Source organism: Rattus norvegicus, chromosome 8, assembly GCF_036323735.1.
Source record: "Rattus norvegicus strain BN/NHsdMcwi chromosome 8, GRCr8, whole genome shotgun sequence".
Lineage (NCBI taxonomy): Eukaryota > Metazoa > Chordata > Mammalia > Rodentia > Muridae > Rattus > Rattus norvegicus.
In genome coordinates this window covers 116,100,069-116,109,794 of record NC_086026.1, presented here as the reverse complement: position 1 = coordinate 116,109,794, position 9,726 = coordinate 116,100,069, and the positions used below count along the sequence as shown (strand labels likewise).

Here is a 9,726-nt window from a genome sequence, read left to right as displayed (position 1 = left end):
CTGGGCTACAGTCCCTCCCATCTCATATGTCCCCTTCCTCTTCTTTCTCATGCTAGGTGTCTCAACCATCCAGAAGTGAGTTTAAGGAGTTTACCATGGTATAGGGGTTGGAACCACATCCACCCATGGGCAGGGAGTCAGGACCCAAGGAGAAGAGTGGAGTAAATTGAGCCTCCCTGTCCTATTTGCCCCTTCTGCGTGTACTGGCTTGCCTCTGTCTTTATGGTGGAAGCTGGGCAGTCCTGATCATGGCTGCGTACTGTCCCAGTAGCTAGACCTTCTTACTGAACATCCCACCCATAAAGGGAAACAAACGGTAGTAAGTCACCATGAGTGGACATTCGCACGCATGGGTACACCTCACGGATTGTCTCATGGGTAGACATTTGCCCAATATATAGATATTCCTGTATGGCTGCCTGTTACCAATGACTAGACATCCCTGTTCATGCCAGAACACCATACCAGTCGTCAGCTATGGGGCATCTCCATTTTGAATTGTACATCATCTGTACGCGCTTCTGTCTGGACGTCTCCATAAATAGACAGGGTAAGGAATGTGTTGATTTATGCCACTGTTGTGACGAATCATCGTGCCCTTGGTGGCTAAAAGCAGAGAAACATGCTGTTATAGTTGTGCAGAGTAGAGTCTGAAATTAAAGGGGTCTGCTGCCACTGACACCCCTAAAACTCTAGGGGAGAAGCGTGCCGTGTCATGTCAAGCTTCTGGGGGTCACCAGCACTTCTTGGCTGGAGACCACACGCCTTCTCTCCTTTCTCTCTCTCAAGACTCCATCAGCCTCCGTGTGTGTGTGTGTGTGTGTGTGTGTGTGTGTGCGCGCGCGTGCATGATATGCATGCACATGTCTATGTGGGTGCACACGTCCACACTTGGAGAATACTTGGATATTGAATGTCCTGCTTCATCAACACTCTGCTTCATTCCCTTAAGTTGGGGTCTCTCACTGAACCTGGGGTTAGGCTGGCAGCCATCAAGCCAGCCGTCCCCCTTTTTCCACTCCACACAGCACAGAGTTGCAGGTATATGTGACCACATCTGGCTTTTTATATGAATTCTGGGGATTTGGACTCAGGTCTCTATGCTTGAGCAGTAGGCCTCTTTCCCACTAGCCACATCTCCCCAGTCCTCCCTCCGCCTCCTCCAGAGGAGAAAATACGTGACTATATTTAGGTCACACCCAGACAATCCAGGATAAACTCCTTTTCTTCACAAGATCCATAAGTTAAACACATTCACAGATTCCAGGGGGTTGACAGGGATTTATTTCTGAGGGCCAAATTTTTAGCCTACCACGGGCCTATTTTTGAGCTGTCAAACAGAGCCTTAGAGGCGGTTAGAGCCCCAGACAATGTTATCAGCCCCTCCTCTCTTCCCATCACATCTGCTCAGTCTGCAGTGACAGCAAGCCAGATGCACTTGAAACAGAGACACCGCTGGCACAGAGGCCTGACTGTGAGAAAATCCAGCTCATTATCAAAATTGGCCAAGCTGAGGCCACCGTAGGCTGCTGCTCCCAATGGTAAACCAGGCAAGGCTCACATCTGAAACAGATCCTAGGAGTCAGGCGGGGTGGGATGCTAAAAGAGACACAGGAAGGAGCCTGTTGCAGTCTCTTGCCCCCAAGAGAATACAGACCTTGGACTTTACACTTCTGCAGCTCCTGCCTAAACATCTCCATTCAGAGTCCAGCTCCAGAGAGTCTGGCTGCAGCTGGGCCAACTGGGAAACAGGGATTCCACAGCATGAACCATAGCGCTCGAGGGGCCAGCACGGGGCTTGGCAGGGAGCCAGGAGGACAGCACACCTCAGCAGAGCAGCAGCAGGACACACATGTGTCCTGTGAGCTTGTGGGGGAGGCTGTCTTGCAGAGCCAGCCCCTGGGGAAAGCCAGAGCTGAGTGGAGAGGCAGCAGCTGTGCCTGCTGCCTCTGTCCCCTGAGGCTGAGCACCAAGGCTTCCCTCCCTCTGCTGGACACTCCCTGAGAGAAGCAGACATGGCTTGGGGGTTCAGAGGGGCAGCTGTGGTGGATACACAAGCAGGGTATGACTGGAGGCCATGGCTCATAGCCTTCAGACTCTACTGTCCTCAGAAGGAGCTATGCTGATCCCTCCTCAGACTGCCACCCTCTGCTGGGCCAGCCTCAGTGGCTGCTGCTCACCTCGGCTTTGCTGGGCCTCTCACTGTTTAATGTCTGTGACTCATTCACGTCACAGCTGCCTCAAGAGGTCTCTGCTTTGTTATCTACGCTTGAGGTCCTTCATTTTCACCCGGTTCCCTCAGGTGTCTATGAACATTCTAAAAGACCAAGGTCTGTCTTACCCCAGAGTTTTTAAATAGTTGGACCCTGGAGAAAGGGTGAACCAACTGGGTTGTGAGTGTGTGTGCACAGGAGGGAGAGAGGGGATCTTCCTGGGCTTTGCAAAGAAGCTTCCTCGAACCCCAAGCCTCTTTTGTGTGAGGGTGGGCTTGGTCTCCAGGCCACCATGTTTTCAGGTTCAAGGTTTCACCTGATGCACAACACCATCTGCAAAGATTTAGCCCAATGTCAGCTGTCAGAAATGGGTCATGCCTGTTATAACAGGTTCCCAGGATGTCACCGTCCTCTACAAGTTCCCTTTCTTCTGGGAAGTACAAACTGTCAAAGCCACAATCTCCACAAGGTCCATGGATGAGTTCCTGGAATGAATAGTTTATGTTCTGCTCTGGTGAAAAGTCTTGGTTATGATGAGGAAACAAACCTGAAAGAAATCAAGACAGAAACTTATTCCACTCACTAGACTCTGAAGAATGATCTTACAAATCTAGATTAGCACATCAGCCAACAGTGTGCATAGTGGAAAATCTGAGGCCTTGACTGCTCCTTTAACACTGACCACAGGGATGCTACAAAAGAAATACTGTTCCTTTCTGTTTATAAAGACTGAATTTTCCTTTTGTAAAATGAAAAGTTTAAAAAGATGTGTTGCACAGCAATTTGGATATGCTTAACACTATAAATCAGAGTAATAAAATCTTAAGACAATAAAAAAAATTTAGCCCAAGACCTTTGCGTTTTGTTTTATTAATGTTCATATGTATGTGTCTTCATATATGTATAGGCATGTGCATGTGAATACCTGAGGAGACCAGAAGAGGGTATCAGAGCTCCTGAAGTTGGAGTTACAGGTAGTTATGAGCTATCTGATGTAGGAGCTAGAAACTGAACTCCAGGTCTCTGGAAGAGCAAACACTTTAACTACTGAGCCATCCCTCCAGCCCTCGTTTGCTTTAACTCTATTCTTATTATGAATGCATGTACACATCATACACACACACACACACACACACACACACACACACACCCCATACACACCATACACACCATACACACCATACACACCATACACACCACACACACCCCACCACACACACCATACATACACCATAGACACCACACACATACACCAAAAACACACCATACACACACACCACACCATGCACACCCACCAAACCCACCACACACATACATTCCACCACACACACACCATACACACACCACACAGACACACATCATACACATACACACACCATATACATACACATACACACACCATACACATACACACCATACACACCACACACACTATACACAACATACACACCACACACACACACATCACACATACCACACACACCATACCATGCACACACATCACACACCACACACACATACACACACAACACACACCCCACCACACACCACGCACACACATAACACATACCACACACCCCACCCCACACACACATACACATCACACACAACACATCACACACACATATACACACACAACACACACACATACCCCACCACACATACACCACACCATGCACACACACACCACACACACTATACACACCACACACACCACACCATGCACACATACACCACACACCATATACACCACACACACACCACACACACACACACACACACACACACACACACACACACACACACACACACACACCATGGAAGCCAGCAGATGGCATCACATCTCCCAAAGGTGGAGTTACTAGAAGTGCATCCTGTGAGTGCTGAGCAGTGCACTCTCTTAAGCATTCAGCCATTTCTCTAGACCCTGGTTTGTAGTTCTTTTTTTTTTCCCCCCGGAGCTGGGGACCGAACCCAGGGCCTTGTGCTTGCTAAGCAAGCGCTCTACCACTGAGCTAAATCCCCAACCCCAGTTTGTAGTTCTTAAAACAGGCTGGCCTCAAACTCATGACCTTCCTGACTCAACCTTGTGGGTGTTATGATTCCGGGCACCTTTCATCACACCCAGCTTCGGCCCACAGCCTTGCCTGACTCCTCTGTCTGAGGTGCTCTCCTCTCTGGGCATTTAAGGATAGCTTCCACCTTTTCACTCAAAGCAATGAGAGAGAAACCCTGTACCATGCTGATGAGAGCTGTGCCTGCTCTTGTGCCTGGAATTCCACGAGACAGGTCCCCGGAGAGTTCACTGGGGTTGGAGGAGGGGTGCTTAAAATTGGCTCTGAAGGGCCAAGCCAAGTTCTCAGTGAGCCCAAGTGACTCGTTCTTTCTGCTCTACAAATGATCCAAATACAAATCGGAAATGAAATCAGAATCTAAGCTGGGGGGAGCCCACAACCTTTGCCAGCATCTGCTAACTCGGGTTTGCAGCCTAACAGGGGCAGGGCAGAAGGAGAGGCTCCACCTGGCGAAACTGTTTCCCAGGTAGGTGGCACCTGCCACTGGAGTCACACAGCATGTGTCAGGAAGAAAGGCAGGAAGATAACGAAGCCTTAACATTTACCTGGCATATACACTTAGAGAAATCGCAGGCCCGTGCCAGGGGATAGATGGAGTTTGTCTGTAGTCGTGAGGGCTGGATCTGAGACAGAAAGTGGCTCTCTTCCTGCACTGGGGTCAACTGACTTGACTGATCTCACGACCTCTTCAGAGCTCACTCTCTCTGCCTTCCGCTCAGCTTTTCACCAGCTCTAAGCCCTTTAGATGCTAACAAAGCAGTAACGGAGGCTGATTCCCCAGAGAAGAGGCAAGTGGATCTACCCTGATCTAATTAGAAGTATGGCTTCCCTGATCTAATTAGAAATATAGCTAGCTTCTTGTATCTCGTTCTTAAGAATCCAGTGTCCAGTTAAAACCCTAGACACACCACACACACACACACACACACACACACACACACACACACACACACACGCACACACGCACACACGCACACACACACGAAAGGTTGACTGAATAAAATGGCTAGAGACATCAGAACCCCCAAAACAACACCCAACATGCAGGGAGAATTCCCTGTTTTTTTTTTTTTTTTTTTTTTTTGGCCACGGTGCCCTCTATTTCTTTTTCGTGCCTTATTGTGCTGGCTGTAACTCGTAGCAATCTGCGGAGTAACAGGGAGGAAGGTGAACTTCCTTGCCTCACTTTCGACTTAGATTTGGAGCTAAAGAAGTCAGAGGCACAAATAGTCCAGGAAAAATCTCCTCTCTCCCCAAAACAGGAGGAAAATGCAGACCAAGATGAAACTGTTAGGGACTAAAGCTCCAATCAAACACCCTACAGCCCACCGTGACACCATCCAAGGCAGAGTGGGCAGCATAGACACCTACCTTTGCTGGGTTGCAGCACAATCCTCCTGTCCTCCTGCTGGGAGGGCCCCACAGAAGACTCAGTAGGCACCTGTGGATAGAAATTTTTCAAATGCCGGGAAATTAACATTTTTACTCTGTTGAGCCTTCCAACTGGCATGCGTTGTCTCTCCTTATTTAGATCTTCTCCAACTTTTTTCCATCTGTGTTTTGTAGTTTTTAACCTACAAGTTCTGTGTATGTTTTGCACGGCACTAAAGACGTAAGTGGCATTAAAATTTGGGGAGAGCCATTTGCTCATTCGATGTAAAAATAAAACTGACTTTTTGTTTGTCTTGCATCCTCAGCTTTGGTGAATTATTCACTTATTCCAGAAGTTTTTTTTTTTTTTGTCTTATTTCTGTATGTCACGTGGGGTTTTCTGCAATTGAAATTATGTCATCTATGAAGATGGTTTTCTTTCTTACCTTATGGTGAGCATGGTCTTTAATTTACTTTTCTTGCCTTATTACAATGCCTATAACATATAGATGGCCCTCTGCAGAGTGAGATTGAGAACAGTAGATGTGTGAAAGGCTACTGGGTTATGTCAGATGCTTGTGTGTATGTGTGTGTTTGTGTGTGTTTGTGTGTATGTGTGTGTGTGCGTGTGTGTGTATGTGTGTGTTTGTGTCTGTGTGTTTGTGTCTGTGTGTTTGTGTGTGTTTGTGTGTGTATGTGTGTATGTGTGTGTTTGTGTGTGTGTGTGTGTGTGTGTGTGTGTGTGTGTACATTGTGTTTTCATGAAAGTGAGAGCTCTACGTTGGGTATCTTCCTTGGTTGCTGTCCACCTTATTTTTTTGGACAGGATAAATATCAGCTCTCTCACTTGCTCAGTGACTCGGCTAGGCTGACAGCAGTGAGTTCCAGGGATCTGCCTGTGTCTTCCTTCTTGGTGCTGGGCTTACAGATGTGTCACTGCCAGGGATCCAAACTCAGGTCCTCCTACATGCACAGCAAGGCTCTACCAGCTACGCACCTTTCCAGTGCCTCAAATGTTTCTATAAATCAATGAATATGGTCGTTTCTTCTTGTACCCGTTAATACAGCAGACTGTTATCGGTCGGCTTTTGAATGTTGAGCCTGTGTGGAATAAAATATGCTCGGTCACATTATGTAGTTATTTTTGTACGCTGGGTTATAGTTAATATTTCTAAGGGCTTCTGCATGTATGTTCGCGAAGATATAGGTTTCTTTTTGCTTTTTTGTCTTGGTGTAAGGACAGTAATCGTTTCATTGAAAACTTGGGAAGAATTATCTATCCTTCTATTTCCTAAAAGAGATTGTGTAAATTGGTTTTTATTATTTAAGGGTCTGTTAAAACTGGGAGCAGAGTTTTTTAATCGTACCTTTAATTTCTGTCATAGCATAGGACTAGTTTTTACCTATTTCATACCGAGCAAATTAAAGTACTTTGTATTTTGAGATATTTGTCCATTTAGTCTAGGTTGACATACATATGCGATTAGAGTTGCTTTTGATAATCCTGTGTTATCTTTTTTAGTATTTATAGGGTTAGTAGAGACAGTCATTGACGTCTTTCCCTTGTCTTAAGGTGTGGTCGCTTTGTTGGTCTTTGCCTGGACCGAAGCCTTTGTTTCTTCACCAGTTCTATCTTTTTCTGATATATAATTTTATGGATCTCTTCCTCATCTGCACCATTTTGCCAGTGCCGTTCATTCTGCCCTTCTTCCCCCACCTCTTGGAATGCGGGCTCAGACTACAGACTTAAAGGTATTCTAAAATTCCCTTCTCAGCAAAGCTATAACAGCCTCCCACAAATGTCAATATTTTTTTTTTGGTTCTTTTTTTCGGAGCTGGGGACCGAACCCAGGGCCTTGCGCTTCCTAGGTAAGCGCTCTACCACTGAGCTAAATCCCCAGCCCCCACAAATGTCAATATTATATATTCACAATTTGTTGTACTTCTGAAGATTTGGCTGTGGAATCCCCTTGGATATGTGCAAATCAAGAAGTGTGCCTTGTATGCTCAGCAGGAGGAGGGTGGAGTGCCGCTGCCCTCTGCCAGCTCCGGGGACATGTGATTTCAGTTGGTGCCTTTTGTCACAGGTTCTCTCTCATCACCTGATGAAGTTGGCATCATGATATATATATATCAGAAGACAAACTTGAAATTCATTAATCTTCATCTCATCAGACTTTAATTACATAGTGCGAGTCACTGATTTCCTCCACCATGGTTTATGTGATGACTCATTCGTATCTTTAGAGCATAGTACTCTAAATGTCCCCAGATGTGTTCTGCTTGATGTCTATATTCTTTTGACACATCTTCATTGTTGACCACAGAGCATCTTGCACTTGTGTTGAACTCTTCAACCTTGATTGCATTGGCGTTTCTTTCTCTTTAGATCTATTGGTATCTTGCATTGTAAATTATAATTATTTCCTTTTGCTTACTTTATCCTTTTATAGCCATATAGCTTCCTTCCTTGTCTTTTTGTAGTTGTTTGTTTGATATAACTACTCCTGCTCACTTTTGGTTTCTATTTGCCTGAAATAATTTTTTCCTAACTCTAAACTTTTGGTCTTTACTGGTGGAGTGAGTCTCTTGTGGATAGCGTCTCTGGGTCGTTTTTTGATCATTTGAGTAAGGTATGATAAGGATATGACTGTTTTGCATATTTGTTCCTTTCCATCTTTTCTTCTCCCCCTCCTCCTTCTTTTGGTTTGGTGCTGTCTTGGTTCACATATCTTTGCTCACTGAATTCTGTTGCTCTCCCTCAGTCACTCAATTAACTGTGACTACTCACCTTTTCTACTGATTCCCCTAATATTCTAATCGACCATCAGTCACTGTTGATGGCCAGCTTATCCCCAAACTATGTGTGATAAAAAACAAAACAAAACAAAACAAAAAAACAAAAAACAAAAAAAACCTTTTCCTGAGGAGATACAACATACTCGTCTACTCTAAATAAGGAGACTATGACAAACCAAAACTACAGATACTACCAAAGTCCAACTTGATGAACTGGGGTTAGTTACAGAAATAAGGGCAAGGGGTTACTTACAGGAACAGAAATGACCCAAACATAGTGCGTCACCAAAGCCCACCCCAGCATAAATGACAGCTCACAAGGCTGGGAACCTGGAGTACACTGTATAATCTTCAGGAAGCTCAACAGGTTGGGGAGTGTCCTTTCACGTTCTCCAGTTGGTCTGCACCTTTTTCCAGACAGCTCAACAGCTGGGTTGTTTTCTGCAGTTATTCTGGTCTTAAGAGTCATTGCAGCTCAGCTTCATTTCCTTTGAGAGGACGCTCAGCTTTTACTATTCACTCTGGCAAGGAGGAGCCTAGTGAATCTGGTCAGCTTCAGGAACTTCCTGAAACTAGAGTTGTTCCCCTTCCTGCTTATGGAGTTTGCTACAATATAGACTGTTTCACTCCTTGGGAGAAACTTATGTAACAGTTTACACCCTTTCCTCTGGCTCTTACATTCTTTCCATCGATATTCTGCAATGATCTGGGAGCTGCGGAGGGGATGGCTATAGATTGACTAAGAAATAGGCCACCATGCCACAGTGGCAGTCACTCAGATCTCAGAATCTTCATCCTGGGTTGTGAATAGAGGTTGGCAACAACTATTCTGTATGGGAGTAAACACACATTTACATGGCAGTTTGCTAGGTACACCACCCATGTAGAAAAATCATGGAAGTTGCTTCTGCATTTGGATCTATGACCTCTCCAGCCATAGTTGTTTGTTTGTTTGTTTGTTTGTGCATGGTTCGGTACTAGGCTTGAACTCTCTCTCATGGAGCGGCCCTTAAATCCATTGGGAAGGCTGTTGTTGGTTTTACCCATGATAGCTGAGCCACCATTGCAAAAGCAGGCTTAGCATGTCAGCATTTCAGCATTCAGCATCCATAGCCAGGCAGGAATGTTGATGACAGAGCTCCACCCACAGTGTGAATGGCCCCTTCTGGCACTATGAAAGCCAGCCAACATGGTAGGAGTTTCAGTGCAGTCTCATCTTAATTTCTCCATTCCTAGAGTAAAAAGCATGTGTCGTCTCCAGCAGTAGG

The 9,726-nt window shown here is 45.7% G+C and overlaps 1 long non-coding RNA gene across 1 annotated transcript; it reads right to left on the bottom strand.

The window, feature by feature from the left end:
- Positions 1 to 821: 821 nt before the first annotated feature.
- LOC134480098 (uncharacterized) lies at positions 822 to 6,093 on the bottom strand. Its single transcript, XR_010054268.1, has 2 exons — positions 5,660 to 6,093; positions 822 to 2,760 (listed from the first exon to the last, which is right to left on the bottom strand). It is a non-coding gene; the product is annotated as an uncharacterized LOC134480098 (long non-coding RNA).
- Between the last annotated feature and the right edge of the window lie 3,633 nt (positions 6,094 to 9,726).